Source organism: Drosophila miranda, assembly GCF_003369915.1.
Source record: "Drosophila miranda strain MSH22 chromosome Y unlocalized genomic scaffold, D.miranda_PacBio2.1 Contig_Y2_pilon, whole genome shotgun sequence".
In the NCBI taxonomy this organism is placed as follows: domain Eukaryota; kingdom Metazoa; phylum Arthropoda; class Insecta; order Diptera; family Drosophilidae; genus Drosophila; species Drosophila miranda.
Window position 1 is genome coordinate 23,986,911 of NW_022881614.1, and position 21,201 is coordinate 24,008,111.

Below are 21,201 nucleotides of genomic sequence, written 5' to 3' on the forward strand. Positions count from 1 at the left end.
ATGCTTTCCAGCATCTTACCTGCGCCGTTCAGGAGGCAGATAGGCCTGTATGCCGATGGGTCCTCCGTGTCTTCCCCACGTTTTGGTATCAGCACCAGCTTTTGCTTCTTCCATCTTCCAGGAAAGCAATCATCTGTGAGGCATTTGGTATAGGTCTGCGCAAAGATCATCGGGTGCAGGCTAATAGCCAGCTTGAGGGCACGATTTGGGATGCCGTCTGGTCCTGGTGCCTTGCAGTTTGGCACTCCCTTTACTAGTTCTGCCAACTCTTGCGGGGTCACTGGGGGTACTTGGTGTCCAGTACTCGTGATCCCGTCTACCTGCGTGTCCTGCGCTGGGAATAGGTGCTTGACGATTGCCTCCATTTTTTCCGCTCCCGTTGGTGCCGCGTGCTTGAATGCGCCGGTCTTCTTCATGACCACCTTGTAGGCCTTACCCCAGAGATCGTTTTCGGCTTCGTCACAGAGATCTAAGAAACTTCGTTTTTTACTATTTTTTATTTCCTTCTTCAGTGCCTTTCTTCTTCGGGTGTAGATTTCCTTGAGAGCCTGAAAGTCTGCTGTTCCGCGGGATCTGTGGTATACTCTTCTGGCGCCTATGCATGCGTGGCGGGCATCCTCGATTGCCTGGTTCCACCAGTATACCGGCCTATGGCCTTTAAATGGTTTGCTGCGCTCCATGCTAGCTTTGCACGCCCTTTCGAGTTGTCCCATGACTTGTGCCACTAGATCGTCTTCGCCTTCCACCTCGGCTAGTCCTGCTGGGGCTGCCCTGAAGGCTGGTGTGTTCAGCGTGTTTTCTTTGTAGTGCCCCCTCGTAGCGATACTCTGGGTGGCTCTTCTGGTCTGGATACTGCAGAGGATAGCGTTGTGGTCGCTCGCGGTGTACTGCTCGCTGATCTGATCTAACTTCGTCTAGGTGCTGTGCCGGTTTGCCGCACATCCAGATTGCCGCTTTCCCCGATTGATCCATGACCCACGTGTTGGATCTCACGGTCTTGTAGGGCTCGCTCAGCAGTGCCAGGTCCGTGTTGAGCTCTGTAACGGATTGGGTGAGAAGGTCTTGGGCCACCCTGCAATGGTTAAGGTTCTGTTGGATGATCCTTAACATTTGAGTTTTCTAACTGCCTCGCGGTACGCTGGGCACTTAAAACTTCCTGAGGCATGGTCCGTGGGGCTACCCGTTTTTTGTGCGCAGAGTATGCAGTGTGGGTCCTTGCTGCAATTTCTGGCCTCATGGTCTCTGCCTCCACATCTAAAGCACGCTCCTCTGTGGTCCTTTTCTCCGGTGGAGTTTACCGAGATGTGTCCGAACTCCAAAGACTTGTAGCATCGTTTTGGCGAAACCATTTGCTTGATACGGCAGTTTACCCAGCCGACCCTTATCTTCCCCATTGCAGCGAGTTTGTTGGCGGCGACTGCATGGAGGGATACGGTGGCTATCTGCATCCCGCTTCTGGTGGCTCTTCAGGACCTTACCGCGTCCTCGGGGATTTCGGTTACCCCTGTGGCACGCTTCAATGCTTCCAATATGTCTGCCTTCGTTGTTATCTCGTCTAGATCCATTAACTCGAGCCTTGTTTGTTCGGTTAGGGCCCGTACCACTGCCTTGGCCCCCAGTGCATTTCCGACCGCCGATTTGACCTCCTCCGCGCTGTGACTCGGGGCTTTTTTGAGGCGCAGCAGCAGATCTCCCTTAGCTGTCTTCCTGATGCTTTCCACATCACCGCTCACATGGCTCAGCGTTGCATCTCCTCTCACCGATTTTAAAAATTCCGCGTAAGTGATGTTTCCTATGCTCGCTTTCACTACAGCGTCTGGTCGGCGTTTTTTTCGTGGTCTGTTTTTTTTCTGGTTCCTACCGAACTGCTGCCAATTGGGGACCGTTGGGTTTCAAGTTCGCGGTCCGTTCGCTCCCGTGGCCTGAACTTCTTCGGCGGTGTCTGCCTCTGTCCTGCTGTTGGTTCCCTTGCACGTTTTGGTGTCGCTTGACTCCTCTCCAGGGTGCCGAGCCCTCTGCCGTTCCTACTTGCCGCTATTGGCGACGTCTGCGTGTCTGCCTCTTTGCGCTCGGGGACCTTACCATTATCTTGGCTGGTGAGGTCGGCTGCCATCTCCTGCAAATGTACCAGCTGTGTTAGGTTGTCTCTCATCCGCTGGTTGATGTTCCTCTGGCCGGTGAACAGGGTCGAGAGGTCCTTCAAGATCAGCCCTATTTGGCTTACCGCGTCCGCCAGGGACTTTGGTGCCGTGGTAGGGCTGCTAAGCGATTCGGCCAGCTGCTGTGCCAATGGCGCCATCGCTGCGCTTTTTCCAAAGGGGTTAACGACCTCCATGCCGCTTGCTTTAACAGGTCAGGCGATAGGGGATCCCGCGCTGGCCACAGGTTTCCCTTGGCTTCTGGTCGATGGGGATATACCGCCCCTTTCTCGGTCCCCAGAGACCCTTTCTGTCTTTTTTTTTGTTTTTTTCCCCTCTTCTTCTTTGTTTATGATTTTATGCTTGTCGGCGGCTGGTTGCTACAAGATTTGTGTAGCCGATAGTACAGCTGATAGTTTGCGCACTATCTAACACTGCTACTATATCGATCAGCTGCTCGAGTCACCGAGAATGGAAGAACGCTGTGGAGTGAAGTTCGCGCGAAAAAAACTTTGTTTTTGTGGTCCCAGTGGGGAGAGAGCGAGAGATAGCGGGACTGGATTTCCCCTCCGCCCCTCAGCCCTGGCTGGAGCACCCGATTTCACATGGTTTCTGCGCTGTGGGATTGCCCTTCACGCTTGGGCCAGGCTCGGTACGTACCCCTTCCTAATGGAATCCACGCGCTTACTTGTTTACCTTTTTCAGGAGGGTCTAAGGCTTGTTTTTTCCTGATGATCACTGGAGGTACACTAAAAAGTTTTTAGTAAAAACACGTCTGTTCACTTTCCGTTCACTTTCGTGTTTCTGCGTGTGTGTGTTTTTTTTTTTTTTTTTTTTTTTTGACTACAGGAAAGCTTCATGCCGACTCAGCCGAAGCCGAAGTGAGGGACTCTAACCGCTGTAAAACCAACCACACCTATCCCGGATCCCGGCGGTACTGTCGCGAGATATTACTTCGCCGGGGGGAGATGCCCGTAGGGCTCTTCTCTTAATAATCTCCTTTATCCTTTATCTCCTTGCATTGTGTGCTCTTTCTTCGCGACGCAGTTTGGTAGCCATAGTTACGGCCATGAATCTAATCGCGGCCCAGTTTCCTTCCGACTCCAGCAGGCATTCTGCCAGGTTTGTCACCGCTGGCATTCTTCCAAGCTTGTTGCTTAGATCCTCTCGATCTTGCCGAAATCTTGGACATTCGAAGAAGCAGTGCTCTGCGTCTTCGATGACCCCTGCGCAGACCACGCAGAAGGGGTCTTCCTCGTGCTTAAACCTATGCAGGTAGGCTTTAAAGCAACCGTGTCCTGTCAGCAGTTGTGTCAGATGATACTCCACTTGTCCATGGCTACGGTTCAGCCAACTCTTCAGGTCTGGGATTAGCCTATGGGTCCATCGCCCTTTGCTGCTGTTATCCCACGAATCTTGCCATTGCAGGATTGTGCGCTGCCTTAAGGCACCTCTGGTGTCCTGGTCCGTAGTCCCCAGGGTTCGCTGTGCCCTGATTCCTGCGGCTTCTCTTGCCAGCAGATGGATGGGAATCATTCCTGCTACCACAAGTGCGGCGTCTTGGGATACCGTTCTGAATGCGCAACACACCCTCAGGGCACACAGCCTCTGGACTGCGTTGCATTCTCGGGCATATGTTTTATGCTTCATTGCATCAACCCATATTGGTGCAGCGTACATTAGCGTTGAGCCAACTACGCTCGCTAGTAGCTTTCGCCTTGGCTGTTTCGGGCCTCCGGTGTTGGCCATGATGCGGGATAGGGCCACTGCCGTCTTTCCTGCTTTGCTGCTTGCATACGCCATGTGATGCTTGAAGCTGAGTCTGTGGTCAATCATGACCCCAGGTACTTCAGGCTTGGACTGGAGCTAATAGTGCAGTCTCCTACTCGGATCGTGGCCGTCTCCACTACTTTCCTGCTGCTTATGAGCACCGCCTCCGTTTTGTGGGTGGCTAATGAGAGATCCCTCCCTGATAGCCATGTTCTGGCTCTCTCTACCGCGTCGTTGCAGATTTCTTCCGCCGCTTCTTTCTGTTTTGCCACTACGACTATTGCTATCCATCTTGAGGATTCCATCATACATGATGTTCCACAGCAGCGGGCCGAGGACCGATCCTTGGGGAACTCCTCCAGTGATTTGGTGCTCACGTGTCCCCTTATCCGTCTCATATATGAGCACTCGGTCTCTTAGGGAGGCCGCGATGATATTCTGCAGATACGGCGGGAGTTGAAAGTGTCTCAATTCTTCTAGTATGTGATCCCAATTGGCAGAGTTGAATGCATTTTGGACATCGAGTGTTGCCACTATGCAATACTCTTTGGTCCCGTACATCCATCGGGTGCCATCGATAGCTCGCTTTGCTATCTCACATACCTCGCCGATTGCGTCCACCGTGGACCTGCCTTTGCGAAACCCGTGCTGTCTCGGTGAGAGCTGACGCGTTACTGCCTTCTCCAGCCTGGTGTGGATTATGCGCTCGAGGATCTTACCCACTGTGTCGAGCATGCAGAGTGGTCTATAGGATGATGGCTCCTCGGTCGGCTTGTTCCCCTTGGGTAAGAGGACTAGCCGCTGTCGCTTCCATGGTCTGGGGAAGGTCCCTTCGGACATGCACGCATTGAATAAATCCACGTACATTTGTGGATTGGTCTCAATAGCCGTGCGGAGAACGGCATTTGGGACCCCATCAGGTCCTGGTGCTTTGCCGTTCTTGATCCGTTGTAGAGCTTCGAGGACTTCTGCTCCCGTGGTGGCTTCTATTTCAGGTGGCGGTATTCTATCCATCACCCTCTGGGCTTTCTCTGGAAATAGGGTTTCCACTATGTTAACCACCAGATCTGCACACATTGGCGGCGGGGGACTGAACACTCGCAGTCTCTTCATTAACAGCCTGTATGCGTAGCCCCAAGGGTTCGCATCTGCGTTATCGCAGATCTTTTCGAAGCATTTGCGCTTTGCATCCTTGATCTGCCTCTTCAAGCAGCGTCTGCTTTCCTTATATTCTCCTTGGAGCCTCTCGAATTCCGGGGAACCTCTCGAACGCTGGTATAGTCGTCTTTTCCGCTGGCACTCCTGCCTGGCGCTACCTATTGCAGCGTTCCACCAATACGTTGGCCTGCGGTTGTTCAGGCCTCTTCTTTTCCTTAGCATGGAGGCATCACATGCTTCCAGCGTATGTATGGCCAGTTGGCTTGCTCTCTCTTCAGCCGTACCGTTGGTCTCGTAGTCCTCAAACATGGCCCGGACCATATCCGGCTCTAGCATTTCGGTCTTATAACCGATCTGCTTGCCAATGAACGGGTTAGGTGCGCCCGCTTCCTGGATTTCACATATGAGGGCTTGGTGGTCACTCCCGGTGTATAAGCCACTAACTTCCCACGTTGTCCTGCGGCTGAGGCTGCTGCTCACAAACGTAAGGTCTATTATAGACCCCGTTCCAGCTCTGCCGAACGTCTGCTGTGTGCCTGTGTTCAGCAGTACGGCATCCAACGTCGCAAAGCATTCTAAGAGCGCCTGTCCCCTTGGGTTCGTTCTCGGGCATCCCCACTCCGTCGCCCAAGCGTTGAAATCGCCGGCTATGAGCGTAGGGTGTTTCTCCCGCGCATCTTCAGCAATCCTTTCCAGTGCCTGCATCGCCTGCTGTAGGCTGAGGCTCGGGGGCAGGTAGCAGCTATATATGTGCACTCCATTTATCCGGGCTCTGGCGAATCCGTCTCCGACGTATGTTTGCAGTAGTTGCTGTGTGGGACTCGCACAGCTCCATATCGCTGCCTTCTTGCTCGAGTCAGCAATCCACTCTCCCGAGTTGCGATTCCGGTATTGCTCGCTTATGACTGCTACATCAATACGGTGCTCCCTTATGGTCTGGTCCAGCAGCTGCTGTGCCATCTCGCAGTGGTTGAGGTTTAGTTGGATGATTTTCATCTATCCTTCATTTGCTGCATCGCCTTTTGGTACTGCGGGCACCTCGAACTCGTCGTTTGGTGCTTCGGGTCCTTCACCCGGTGGCGCTTGCAAAGAATGCAACTTGGTTCGTCTTTGCAATCTTTGGCCTGGTGGTCGGCTCCTGCGCAATTGTAGCAGCACTTCGTGAAGTCTTGGCTGCTCTTACAATTAGGCGCGTTGTGGCCAAACTCCATGCACTTGTAGCATCTTCGGGGAGTTGACTTGGGTCGTATTCTGCAATACCCCCACCCCAGGCGAATTCTTCCTTTCTCCAGGAGGGGCTTTGCTATAGCCGGTGGAACTTTCAGAGTCAGGGTCTGCGTGCTCCTATAGGCTGGTCTGATGGAGATGGCTGCGGCCTCGCAGATTTGTGTGTGTGTGTGTTTTTTTTATTTTAATTTTTTTTTTTTTTTTTTTTTGTGTGACTACAGGAAAGTTTCATGCCGACTCAGCCGAAGCCGAAGTGAGGGACTCTAACCGCTCTAAAACCAACCACACCTATCCCGGATCCCGGCGGTACTGTCGCGAGATATTACTTCGCCGGGGGGAGATGCCCGTAGGGCTCTTCTCTTAATAATCTCCTTTATCTCCTTGCATTACGTGCTCTTTCTTCGCGACGCAGTTTGGTAGCCATAGTTACGGCCATGAATCTAATCGCGGCCCAGTTTCCTTCCGACTCCAGCAGGCATTCTGCCATGTTTGTCACCGCTGGCATTCTTCCAAGCTTGTTGCTTAGATCCTCTCGATCTTGCCGAAATCTTGGATGACCCCTGCGCAGACCACGCAGAAGGGGTCGTCCTCGTGCTTAAACCTATGCAGGTAGGCTTTAAAGCAACCGTGTCCTGTCAGCAGTTGTGTCAGGTGATACTCCACTTGTCCATGGCTACGGTTCAGCCAACTCTTCAGGTCTGGGATTAGCCTATGGGTCCATCGCCCTTTGCTGCTGTTATCCCACGAATCTTGCCATTGCAGGATTGTGCGCTGCCTTAAGGCACCTCTGGTGTCCTGGTCCGTAGTCCCCAGAGTTCGCTGTGCCCTGATTCCTGCGGCTTCTCTGGTCTGGGGAAGGTCCCTTCGGACATGCACGCATTGAATAAATCCACGTACATTTGTGGATTGGTCTCAATAGCCGTGCGGAGAACGGCATTTGGGACCCCATCAGGTCCTGGTGCTTTGCCGTTCTTGATCCGAGCTTCGAGGACTTCTACTCCCGTGGTGGCTTCTATTTCAGGTGGCGGTATTCTATCCATCACCCTCTGGGCTGCCACTTTCTCTGGAAATAGGGTTTCTACTATGTTAACCAGCAGATCTGCACACATTGGCGGCGGGGGACTGAACACTCGCAGTCTCTTCATTACCAGCCTGTATGCGTAGCCCCAAGGGTTCGCATCTGCGTCATCGCAGAGCTTTTCGAAGCATTTGCGCTTGGCATCCTTGATCTGCCTCTTCAAGCAGAGTCTGCTTTCCTTATATTCTCCTTGGAGCCTCTCGAATTCCGCGGAACCTCTCGAACGCTGGTATAGTCGTCTTTTCCGCTGGCACTCCTGCCTGGCGCTACCTATTGCAGCGTTCCACCAATACGTTGGCCTGCGGTTGTTCAGGCTTCTTCTTTTCCTTAGCATGGAGGCATCACATGCTTCCAGCGTATGTATAGCCAGTTGGCTTGCTCTCTCTTCAGCCGTACCATTGGTCTCGTAGTCCTCAAACATGGCCCGGACCATACTACATTTAAATAGTGCACTTTACGGGAAACTATAAGTGATTATACAAAAACAAAGTAAACTGAAATACTGATAGCGCCGACACGCCAAATAAAAGCCCTACTGAACCATTTCTATTTAGAGAGAACCTAGGTGTTGATTGCCCCTCTCTTCTGTACCCACCCTACCATGACAATGCGTTCGAGTTCTTGCATTGTCCCTTGATGAATCCTTTACTAAGATTTACCACATTTTATAAGATCCTGGCACGGATACTGGACAGACCATTTTTATGATTTTAAAGATTCATTTCAATTCAAAACGATTCATATTTTAATATAATGGGAGACTTCAATTTCAATATTCATTACGTTGCAGTTGTAGAAACACAACAATTGACTTAGGTTCTAATTTGTGGGTAATATTCCCTTAATCCTAATTATCATATAAGTTTAGTTATAAATTCATTATTTTAAAGCATGAAAATTATTAGGGTATAGATATATATATATATATAGTGACATATCCATAATTCCCCACATCCCATACACATGATGTTTATGTACAATTCATCCACCCCATCCACACAAGTAACAGGACCCGACTCAAGAATCAATAACTGTTTCTTCCCATACTCCAAGCTAGGGCTTGGCCCCCATAATATAAACAATGGACCACATTGTTTCATCAACATTAGAATCACGCCACTCTCGAGAAATCGATTCTTTAGAATCACGCCACTCATGAGGACCAATCAAAGCTAGACATAAAACCAAGGAGTATCACATTCCTAGCTCCGTCATGTAATGCAACACCGATCGCCAGCAGTGGATGCCTTTCATTAAAGCCGACGCATCCCCAAATATCGATCCAGGCACGTACGCCACCGACACGAAGATGCAGCCGAGGAAAGCAACGCCCGAAGCCAGAGTCGGGAGTTCCAAGAGAAGGGCTCATGGAAACTAGCCAGCAGCAGAGAGATCAGTTCCGTTTGAGACAAGCAGACGTAAAGTTAAGTCGGGGAATTCAACCAATCTTGTGACATAAAGAAATTAAGTACTAAAAATAAAATCTTTTTTAAAAACTAAATTTCGAGTTGCGGATATTTAACTGGCGCAGTCGGTAGGATTTCGTTTAAAATTAACTCCTATATTTCGGTAATGGTCAGCTTGTGTAATTTCTAATTACTGTGATCACGTAATCCCGGAATCGTTAATAAAATTGTGAAATCCGCCAAAGAACCTATGTGTTACGAGCACCTACGATTTGCAAAACTAAAAATAAGTGAACTGAAGTAAGCGGAGATAGTGATCCACCAAGAACAGTGAAACACTAAATACAAAATCAAAAAACTTACAAGTGAACCAAAATAAAGTTAAAAACTACTGAAAACAAAACGAGGGGGAACGTTGTGAGTTGCTGCGGACACCGCAACTCTACGGTTATACCCGATACTAAGTCAGTATGGCTCTCCTCCGGCAGACGCCGCTAATATTAAACGACACGACAAGGAGTGCGTGCGAGAGAGACAGAAAATCAGTCTGAGCGTGACGTCGGGCGCTGCGTAGCCACTGCAAATTGATTTGTTCCTTTTGGCTATAAAGGAGTGTATATTAGGAGTGTGGATACCAAATTTGGTTGCTCTAGCTTTTGTAGTCTCTGAGATCTAGGCGCTAATGTTTTACTCTAAGCAAAGCCGCCTATGCTACGTGTGTGTTAGAGAGAGACAGGGCGAGAAAAAATGAAATTGTTTTCTTGATGCTGGCTATAATAATAATACGATCCAATTCAGATTCCGCAGTCTTAAAGATATGGTCATTCTCTACAACTCTACGTTTTTGGTTTTCTCATATCTTTAAAATTGTGGATGCCACAGATTTTCGTCCTTTGTGGGGGCGGAAGTGGGCGGGGCGAAGTTTTGAAATATTTTTGTAGCAGTGACATATCACAGAAGTCTGGATCCAAAACATCGTTGCTCTAGCTCTTATAGTCTTTGAGCACTAGGCGCTGACGGACAGACGGACAGACGGACGGACGGACAGACAGACAGGGCTCAATCGACTCGGCTATTGATGCTGATCAAGAATATATATACTTTATGGGGTCGGAAACGATTCCTTCTGGACGTTACACACATCCATTTTCACCACAAATCTAATATACCCCAATACTCATTTTGAGTATCGGGTATAACAAAACCCAATCAACACCAACAACATGGCGTTACCACCACTATCATTGAGCGAAATCCACTTGAACCAGGCACTGCTGTCGATCAGCCAAATACCTGCCTATGTCGGTTCATCGGGACAGCTAAGCTCATTTATCAAACGAATCGAATATGTATGCGGATTATATCCAACTGAAGATCTTCGCCAACAAAGGATCCTATTTGGAGCGACCGAGATCCAACTGTCAGGAGAGGCACAACGCATATCGCAAATGATACAACTCAACACGTGGCTCGAACTGAAGACGGCGCTGATCAACGAGTTCAAAAATCACACACCATATGAAGAACTCCTACGACAACTATACCACCAGATTCAACGGCAGTCTTCGTAAGTTTATAGAAGAATTAGAGATAAAAGCATTATTAATAAACAATAAGCTAAACTTAGAAAACATACCAGAAAATAATGTCATTTATAAAAACGCTTTGAACAACACAATTAAAGATGTCATTACTCGAAAACTTCCTGACAGAATGTTCATGATCTTAGCAAGAAAAGATATTACCACATTGTCTAATCTTAAGAAGGCAGCACAAGAAGAAGGATTGTACGAAGCTAGTACAACAGATTCAGGTACAAATAAAGAATGTTGGAAACTATTATCCAAATTATAATACTACTAACTATCACAATCAAACTCAGAGTTCATCTGGAACAGGTCAGACTAATCGAACAAATCAAAATCAAAATTCCCAAAATCCTGGATTATACAATGAGTTCAAAAATTCCTTGAATCAAGGTAGGGCTCAGAATCCATTCAATCAGCAAATATCACAAAACCAAGCTAGTGGGAGTGGACCCAACCAACCTACTAAAAGAGGGAGGGAGAGCCAGAGTGGCCAAACGAAGATGGACGTAAATTTTCATCAAGCCGCCTCGGAAGAAACCGAGGAGGACCCTATATAAACATTACCATTAATAAAAGAATATTAAGGTGTATCGCTGACTCGGGATCATCGATCAACATCATGAAAGAAAATTATACAGATTCCGAGATAAAAGACGATAACCTACGGTCCATACCATCAATGGACCTGTCCGTTTAACTAAGAGTATAATGAGGAATGCGAACAAAACATGTCCGTCCGAACAAAAGTTCTACATACATAACTTTTCCGAAAATTATGATATTTTATTAGGAAGAGAATACTTGATGGCAAGTAAAGCCGTCATCGATTACAGAAATGACACTGTAACACTAGGAGCTAGGTCGTACCCAATCATTCAGAGTGGAGAAGCTATTGAAGCCGGCAAGACCGCACAGAAGTGCACTGATCCCTCTACAAAAGAAGAGAAGATCGCACCTAAGTGCCTTGACCCATCTCCAGAGGGAGATCAATACTTCGCTTCCGCTCTAGACAGTGAATTAAGGGAATGTAATCAATTAAGATTGGAACACTTAAACGACGAAGAGAGGGAAGAGTTAAAAAAGGTCTTATATGAGTTTAAGGATGTGCAGTACAGAGAAGGTGACAATTTGACTTTCACAAGTACAATCAAGCACGAGATCAAAACTCAACATGAAGACCCGGTCTACAGACGACCATACAAATATGCCCAGATACATGATCAAGAGGTAAACCAGCAAATCAAAGATATGATCAGGCAGGGAATAATTCGAAAGTCGAATTCTCCTTACTGCTCGCCCATATCTATGATTCCGAAGAAGATAGATGCTTCAGGAAAGCAAAAATATCGAATGGTAGTAGACTATAGAAGTCTAAATGAAATAACAGTTAAGGACAAATTCCCAACTCCACGAATGGATGAAATCCTAGACAAACTAGGTAAATGTCAGTATTTTACGACAATCGAATTAGCAAAAGGTTTCCATCAAATACCCATGGAACCTAGCTCAATCCCCAAAACTGCGTTCTCCACTAAGCATGGACATTACGAGTTCACTCGTATGCCCTTTGGGCTAACCACTGCCCCAGCTACCTTCCAAAGATGTATGAACAATCTGCTAGAAGAGTTAATCTTCAAAGATTGCTTTGTATACTTAGATGACATCATTATATTTTCCACTTCATTGGAAGAACACTTGTTGTCACTAAGGAGAGTATTTGGAAAGTTGAGAGACGCCAACTTGAAGCTACAAATGGATAAATGTGAATTCATGAAAAAGGAAACTGAATTCCTAGGTTATGTAGTCACTACTGAAGGAATAGTACCAAATCCAGGCAAAATCTCTGCCATTGTCAAATTTCCAATACCAGAAACGACTAAACAAATAAAGTCATTCTTAGGTCTGTGCGGGTTCTACAGGAAATTCATTCCTAATATTGCAAACATAGCAAAACCCATGACACTCAAACTAAAGAAAGGAGCTGTCATAGACCCCAAGGAAGAAAAGTACGTCGAGGCATTTGAGAGACTAAAAGTACTCATCACCTCAGACCCTATCCTTGCGTTCCCAGACTATGACAAAATGTTCACGGTAACAACCGACGCTAGTAACATAGCATTGGGAGCGGTTTTGTCACAAGAACACAAACCGATCTGCTACGCTAGCAGAACCCTAAATGAACACGAAATAAACTATTCAGCAATCGAAAAGGAATTATTAGCGATCGTATGAGCAACCAAGTATTTCCGTTCATACCTGTTCGGTAGAACATTCGAGATACAAAGCGATCATAAACCCTTGATTTGGTTGAACGACCTCAAGGAGCCAAATATGAAATTACAAAGGTAGAAAATAAAACTGAATGAGTTTGATTTTAAAATGAAATATCTACCAGGCAAAGAAAATCATGTAGCTGATGCCTTATCAAGGGTAAAGATTAATGAAAATCTCCTTGGAGAAGCTTCCCATAGCGTTGGTGCAACTGTACATAGCGCACAGGAAGACAATCTAAATCACATTGCTATCACGGAAAGACCAATTAACTATTACAATCGGCAAATTGAGCTAATAAAAGGCAATGAAGATAAGGTAGAAACAATTCGTTATTTTCACAAGCTAATCATCAAGATCACGTATAAGGAAATGACTAACACCTTAGCGAAGGATATAATAAAGGAATATCTATGCACCAAAAAGAGCGCATTATATTTCCATAACGAAATAGATTTTCCTCCATTCCAAGAAGCCTATTTAGAAATCATTAATTCTAACAATATAACCAAAGCTATTAAATCAAGCACGAAACTCCTAGATATTCAGAATTACGCTGAATTTAAAGAAACCATATTAAAGAATCATAAAGGCTTACTCCATCCAGGGATAGAGAAAACCGTCAATTGGTTTAGGGGAAAATACTATTACCCGGATTATCAAAAACTAATCCAAAACATCATAAACGAATGTCCTACTTGTAATATTGCCAAAACAGAGCATAGAAATACGAAGTTGGCATTCGAAACTACACCGGAAATACTGAACATCAGAGAGAAATACGTCATAGATTTCTATATGGTTGGTAACCAACAGTTCCTATCATGTATTGACGTATACTCGAAGTTTGCCACTCTTGTAGAAGTAAAAAGTCGTGACTGGTTAGAAGCAAAAAGAGCCATCATGAAAGTTTTTAACGAGATGGGCAAACCAATTGAAATCAAAGCCGATAAAGATTCAGCTTTTATGTGCAGAGCATTGCAAGCATGGCTGAATGCGGAAAACGTCAAAATATAGATCACTTCCAGCAAAAATGGAATATCTGACGTAGAAAGATTTCATAAAACAGTAAATGAAAAATTAAGAATAATATCTAGCGAGGATAACCCAGAAGATAGATTCACGAAGTTTGAATTAATTCTTTATACTTATAATCATAAAACCAAACATAATACCACAAATAGGACACCAGCTGATATATTCATTTATGCAGGCTCACCTGATTATGACACCCAACTAAATAAAGTGAATAAAATCACTCAACTAAATAAAAACCGCATAGAGTATGAAGTAGATACCCGCTATAAACTATCACCTCTAGTTAAGTCTAAGGTAACAAATCCTTTCAAAAGGACGGGCGAAATTAGACAGGTAGACGAAAAACATTATGAAGAAAAGAATAGGGGTAGGAAAATAACTCATTATAAATCAAAATTCAAGAAAAAGAAGAAATCTAATAGAAGCAAATATAATAATTCCAGAGAAACCGAGGAAGTTAATGGAATCGGCGAACTTCAACACAATTAAAATCCTCATCTTCCTCATAATTACCATCGTAATGACACAGGGCCAAAACATAGAAATAAATCCTATAAAATCCCAAAACGGATATATTCAAAACTGGATCGATTAACATACCTATCAATTACGAATACCATTATCTAACTGTTAATGTAACTAAAACCGAAGAACTATACCAAAATTTATTAATGCAAGCCACTAAATTCCAGGACATAATCCAAATAAAATATCTAGTAGACAAATTGCAAAGAGAAATGAACGGGCTAAAAATAACCAAAAGAAATAAAAGAGGCCTAATCAATATAGTAGGAACAGCCTACAAATATCTCTTTGGAACACTAGATCAGGAAGATAAAGTCGATTTGGAACAAAAAATAGAAAATTTAGCCAGCCATAGCATTCAAATGAATGAACTAAATTTGGTAATAGATGCAGTTAATAGCGGAATAAACGTTATAAACAAACTAAATGAAGAAAAAGACAGGAATCAACAAATAGAAATTTTGATATTCAATCTACAACATTTCACAGAATATACCGAAGATATAGAACTAGGTATGCAATTAACTAGGCTCGGTATATTTAATCCAAAATTATTAAAACAAGACTACCTGGAACAAATAAATTCTGAGAAAATACTAAATATAAAAACCTCCACATGGCTAAAATCCGATACCAACGAAATTCTAAAAAAACTAGAAACTAGATTGAAAACCAATGCAAATTGTATAAAAGGAATTTTAATGCAAATTCCCACGAAATGTCCATATTCCAAAACTTTTCAAAACTTTCAAATAAACTTTATTGAACCCAATATACTAATCACATGGAATCTTCCAAAAACAACGCTAAACCAGAATTGTGTAAACCAAGAAATCATAGCGGAAGGAAATACCATTATAAAAATCTACAACTGTTCAATCCAATTAAATGAATTTACAATATCAAACACAATGTTAGATTTTGCCCAGAATGTTTATGTCAACAACAACATAACTAAAATAAAACCACTGTCGTATGTCCAAACTAATGAAATAATTATGCATTACACCAAATATAGTAACCTATTACAAATAAGTCTACTAATTTCATTTGTCATAATTATATTAGTACTACTAAGTTATGTAGCTGTTAAATTTAAGAAAACTTCTAAAAGAGTCACGGTTAAATGTATTAACCCTATAATAGAAGCAGAAGAGGAACCAACCTCAGCCACCGCCCTTGCCCCCCCGTCACTATACCCGAGGGTAGTCGCCTAGGGACAGGCTAATAACAAACGTTGGGGGAGTGACATATCCATAATTCCCCACATCCCATACACATTATGTTTATGTACAATTCATCCACCCCATCCACACAAGTAACAGAACCCGACTCAAGAATCAATAACTGTTTCTTCCCATACTCCAAGCTAGGGCCCCCCATAATATAAACAATGGACCACATTGTTTCATCAACATTAGAATCACGCCACTCTCGAGAAATCGATTATTTAGAATCACGCCACTAATGAGGACCAATCAAAGCTAGACATAAAACCAAGGAGTATCACATTCATAGCTCCGTCATGTAATGCAACACCGATCGCCAGCAGTGGATGCATTTCATCAAAGCCGACGCATCCCCAAATATCGATCCAGGCACGTACGCCACCGACACGAAGATGCAGCCGAGGAAAGCAACGCCCGAAGCCAGAGTCGGGAGTTCCAAGAGAAGGGCTCATGGAAACTAGCCAGCAGCAGAGAGATCAGCTCCGTTTGAGACAAGCAGACGTAAAGTTAAGTCGGGGAATTCAACCAATCTTGTGACAAAGAAATTAAGTACTAAAAATAAAATCTTTTTTAAAAACTAAATTTCGAGTTGCGGATATTTAACTGGCGCAGTCGGTAGGATTTCGTTTAAAATTAACTCCTATATTTCGGTAATGGTCAGCTTGTCTAACTTCTAATTACTGTGATCACGTAATCCCGGAATCGTTAATAAAATTGTGAAATCCGCCAAAGAACCTATGTGTTACGAGCACATACGATTTGCAAAACTAAAAATAAGTGAACTGAAGTAAGCGGAGATAGTGATCCACCAAGAACAGTGAAACACTAAATACAAAATCAAAAAACTTACAAGTGAACCAAAATAAAGTTAAAAACTACTGAAAACAAAACGAGGGGGAACGTTGTGAGTTGCTGCGGACACCGCAACTCTACGGTTATACCCGATACTAAGTCGGTATGGCTCTCCTCCGGCAGACGCCGCTAATATTAAACGACACGACAAGGAGTGCGTGCGAGAGAGACAGAAAATCAGTCTGAGCGTGACGTCGGGCGCTGCGTAGCCACTGCAAATTCATTTGTTCCTATTGGCTATAAAAATGATCTGATCTGATCCAGATTCAGCAATCTGATAGATATGGTCATTATCTATGATTCTGCGTTTTTAGTTTTCTCGAATGTGCAATATTGTGGATGCAACAGATTTTCGTCCTTTGTGTGGGCGGAAGGGGGTGGGGCGAAATTTTGAGATACACGTTTTATAGTAAGATCTAACAGGAGTGCGGATACCAAATTTGGTTACTCTAGCCTTAATAGTCTCTGAGATTTTTGAATATCCCCAGATTTTCGTCCTTTGCGGGGGCGGAAGGGGGTGTGGCGAAATTTTGAAACAAACTCGTCTCGGTCCGATATATTAGGAGTGTGGATACCAAATTTGGTTGCTCTAGCTTTTGTAGTCTCTGAGATCTAGGCGCTAATGTTTTACTCTAAGCAAAGCCGCCTATGCTACATGTGTGTTAGAGAGAGACAGGGCGAGAAAAAATGAAATTGTTTTCTTGATGCTGGCTATAATAATAATACGATCCAATTCAGATTCCGCAGTCTTAAAGATATGGTCATTCTCTACAACTCTACGTTTTTGGTTTTCTCATATCTTTAAAATTGTGGATGCCAAAGATTTTCGTCCTTTGTGGGGGCGGAAGTGGGCGGGGCGAAGTTTTGAAATATTTTTGTAGCAGTGACATATCACAGAAGTCTGGATCCAAAACATCGTTGCTCTAGCTCTTATAGTCTTTGAGCACTAGGCGCTGAAGGGGACGGACAGACGGACAGACGGACGGACGGACAGACAGACAGGGCTCAATCGACTCGGCTATTGATGCTGATCAAGAATATATATACTTTATGGGGTCGGAAACGATTCCTTCTGGACGTTACACACATCCACTTTTACCACAAATCTAATATACCCCAATACTCATTTTGAGTATCGGGTATAAAAACGAGAGAATAAACAAAAATAAACAATCGTAAACAAAATCGTATACACACTGAGCAGACGGGTTTGAATCATTATACGTTGTATGCATGTCTACACTTTCAAGCCAATGGCTCTTTTGACCAAACTACTTTTCGCTGTACATAATTACTCACTCCGGCTTTATTGTCTTACGCTGATCGTTGGGCCCAATGATGTCGTAGATGTTGACCGCAGCTGTTTAAAATATGGAAATCATAAATATATAATGCATACAATACAATTACGCTACAACCACCGTCGCCTAGTCATCAGCCAGTTGTTTTGGTTTTCATAAATTTAATTGTTATGCTCTATCGCGAAAATTGAACCAAAAAGTAACAAACGAAAGACAATTTAGTGTGCATATGCACATATGTATGTAGATATGTACGCGCGTAACATCAAAGAGGGGTGCTAATCAAGTTTCAGTTACGTTACGTTAAACTGCTGATGTTATGCGTTGGAACTTGATAATGAATTAAATGTAAATTGGACAAAACTCGATCCCGTGCGGCTGCTTTATAGACTCTTGCCCGCCTGAAGTTGGTTAGAGGTCAACAGGTGCGATGTATATGGTTCCTGGCCGTACTGACGAATCTTCCGCCAAGCCTATATTTAGTTAAATATGACTTAGCAGCACTAAATATTCTTCGCGATTGAGGCTGATCTGGTTCACTTGGATCTTTGGAGATTCCGAACTCGGTGGTAATATAAGATCCAGAAAAGATGAATTATGGTTGGAGTTGGAGAGACCTCGACAACTGTACGCCTAAGCCAGCTCCCAGGGTAGTCTTCTCGAGACTATACCGCGATGGGGCAGCTTAGGTACACTTCCCTGCAACATAGGTTATGTCAGCACGTGCACGGCATTAATATGAAAACATACCTTTTTCCCCAAATATATCTGCGCTAAATTCTTCTTATTCACTGACCACTGGACTGTACGGCACCTGTAATTACATGCTTCCAGCATATATATGTGGAAATATATATATTTTCCGGACAGCACTATATATGTATATATGTGTGCACTGTGTATGTTGCTCGCACTCGGGACTTATCACGTCTTTACAGATCGATCAACTTTCTTCTTTTGTTCAAAGCAGTAATAGACGATGGACTGAGTAGCCTGTGCAGCAGAGCTTTTGAGCTTTTTACTAACTGTGCAATCGTATGATCTAGAACTTTCGAGCAGCATTAGACGATCGTCTAATGCACAGCATAGCTTAACTGTGCAATCCTACGATTGCCGTCTATGCTTCCCACTGTCCGTCGCTTGCATGTGTGCGTGGGCGTTCGGACTTAAAAGCGGCTAAAGCTTTGATCCAACCTTAAGAGCGGCTAAAGCTTGATCATTTGAAAGATAGACATTTGGTCTCACGAGACGAAAGAAGATAACCAATTCCCTATATTTTTGTGCTGACTACTACACCACAAAAATTTATACAAGACCTGCTCGACTTAGCAGGAGGGATTAGGAGAGATTATTTCCTGATCTGAATGTCTTTCAGATGATACACGCCGAGATATTTCTTGTTCTCATCGACCAATTCGTAATAGTACGGACTTCGCTTTTTAATTACCTGAGCGGGAATGAACACAGGGGCTAGTTTAGAACTAAACTTTTTTATAGCACTACTTTGTGTGAAATTTCTAGCATATACAAAATTTTTGCCAGAAGTCTATCCCCAAATAGACGTCTTGCTTGAGTTCAGGAATAAGAAACATTTCTAGGTCTAGCTTGCCTATAACCTTACTTTCAGTATCGTTAGCCGTTCCCTTTCAGGTAAAGGAGTAAATGAATAATGATATGCCGTAGGCAGAGTTTCCTCTACTGTTTGTGAGCTGATCTTAGGCTTCCTTAAACTTTGTTCGTTCGTTAAACTAGTAGGTGATTCTTGCAAACTTTTTTCTAAGCATGTGTCTGCTTGTTGTTGTTTAACACATCCTTCTGCAGGTTTCCCGGAGGGTTACATTTGGGACATACCGGCTTGTAAGTATCTTTTGTTCCACACCCGTAGCAAAAGATCTTACGAGGACCTACACAATCGTCAAATTTATGACCTTTGTTGTCACAGTTCCAGCAAGTTGGAACTGTGAGTGAAGTACGACGTTGTATTTGACACACTTCATTATGCTCGACCAAGTCATCGAATAGCTGCTCGCTATCGTCTGGACCTGAGAATTCCAATACGTATGAGCGAAGAGTCCTTTGCTTGACCGATTTTATATCGTTATAAAACTGCTCGTGCTTACGTACCTCTCGTCGTAATAGCGATCTGTTGGCAATCTTTAAGTGAAGAAGCTCGTGGTGAAGAGTGGGCTTGGAATTTCTAATAAGTAGATTCACAACATCTTCTTCTGTAACCGAATTTTGAAGCCTATCCACGAGATCTTCGATAGCATATTGAAAGTCATCGAAGGATTCGTTTTCGCCCTGACGACGTTTCCTAATCTTTTTCCAGATATCATAGTCGGTCTCAACATCTTCAAATCTTCGTCTAAACTCTATACAAAACGTATCCCAATTAAAGTTTGGGTAAGTTCGATGGAATTTCCAGTACCAATCACTAGCTTTTACCGCGAATAAAAGATACAAGTGATCACAAAGCAATTGATAATTGTAATAAAGATTTTGTTGCGTTAGAGAACGTACTCGATAAATAAACTCATCCATCCTCATGCATGTTTTTGAACCATCGAATTTAATGCGCCAATTCTGCATTATACTGGAAACTTTTTCTGGTGCTACGTGTGATCTCGAATTACTTCGATTTGCACTCGCTCTTGAAAAATCTAAAAGAACTTCTGCGTGACTATCTCGTGCTTGACCGATTCCCACGTTATTTGTTTGGTTAATGTTATTGTCACCGGAAACATCGGGTGTGATATGTTCTGGTTGTGTCAACTGGAGTGACGCTAATTGATTTTGAATCGAAGATTCAATTGTTTTGCTTAAAAATGAAGTTTCCATTAACTGAGCCTGTTGAATGCTTACAGCAGACTGGACGTAGTTAGCGATTTCCACTTGAGTGGTTATTGGAAGGGTTGTGTTGTTGGTTTCAGTTTCTGTTGGTGAGCGATCTAACCGGGATCGTTGAGTTGATCTCGTATTCATACCCCTTCTAATAAACTTTTGACCCTTTTTAGGTCGATTAGACGTTCCGTCTATTGTGCTAAAAGATTCGTTAGCACTAGTTGGACGTGTTCCTTCGGCGTTAAGCTCGGCTAACAACGTGTTGTTAGAGAATGTTAGTGCCAGAGCAGAACAATCTAATGAACAGGTGGGACATTTTGGGTTTGTCCTAATCTGTTCCAAAATACAAAGTTTATGGAATTTGTGTCTCCACGGGGTGTGGGCTATAATCTCACTAGTTCCCAATACTTCGTTGCAAATTCCACAAAATGGTTCTGCTTCCTGCAAAGCAGTTGTTATATCATCTGTACTTCGCCTTACAGCCATTGTATATCAGACAATATTTAAGGAATTAAAGAAAAACTAATAAAAAAAAATTATATAAGAAGGTATTAATTGTAATAATAAGGTCTGTCTTTCCCACATGCCAGAATACTTACAAAATATCTATTTGGTTTCAGTAGGCTTTTCTATTTTCGTGCACTGAATCATTGGACAACTATCGCGATTTGGCAATATAAAATTGTAAATCCGAATAACTCAAGATGCCTAAAGTGAAAAAGCAGGTTTGCTTTGGTCGGTCAATCCAAAATGAAGTGAACTGGAACCGCAAATTCCT

The 21,201-nt window shown here is 43.9% G+C and overlaps 2 long non-coding RNA genes across 2 annotated transcripts; both read left to right on the plus strand.

Annotated features, from left to right (window-relative positions):
- Positions 1–2,495: 2,495 nt before the first annotated feature.
- Positions 2,496–2,890, plus strand: LOC117194020. The gene is made up of 2 exons (XR_004474725.1): positions 2,496–2,790; positions 2,844–2,890. It is a non-coding gene; the product is annotated as an uncharacterized LOC117194020 (long non-coding RNA).
- Positions 2,891–20,402: 17,512 nt separating this feature from the next.
- Positions 20,403–20,945, plus strand: LOC117194145. Its single transcript, XR_004474756.1, has 2 exons — positions 20,403–20,521; positions 20,597–20,945. It is a non-coding gene; the product is annotated as an uncharacterized LOC117194145 (long non-coding RNA).
- The last annotated feature ends 256 nt before the right edge of the window (positions 20,946–21,201 follow it).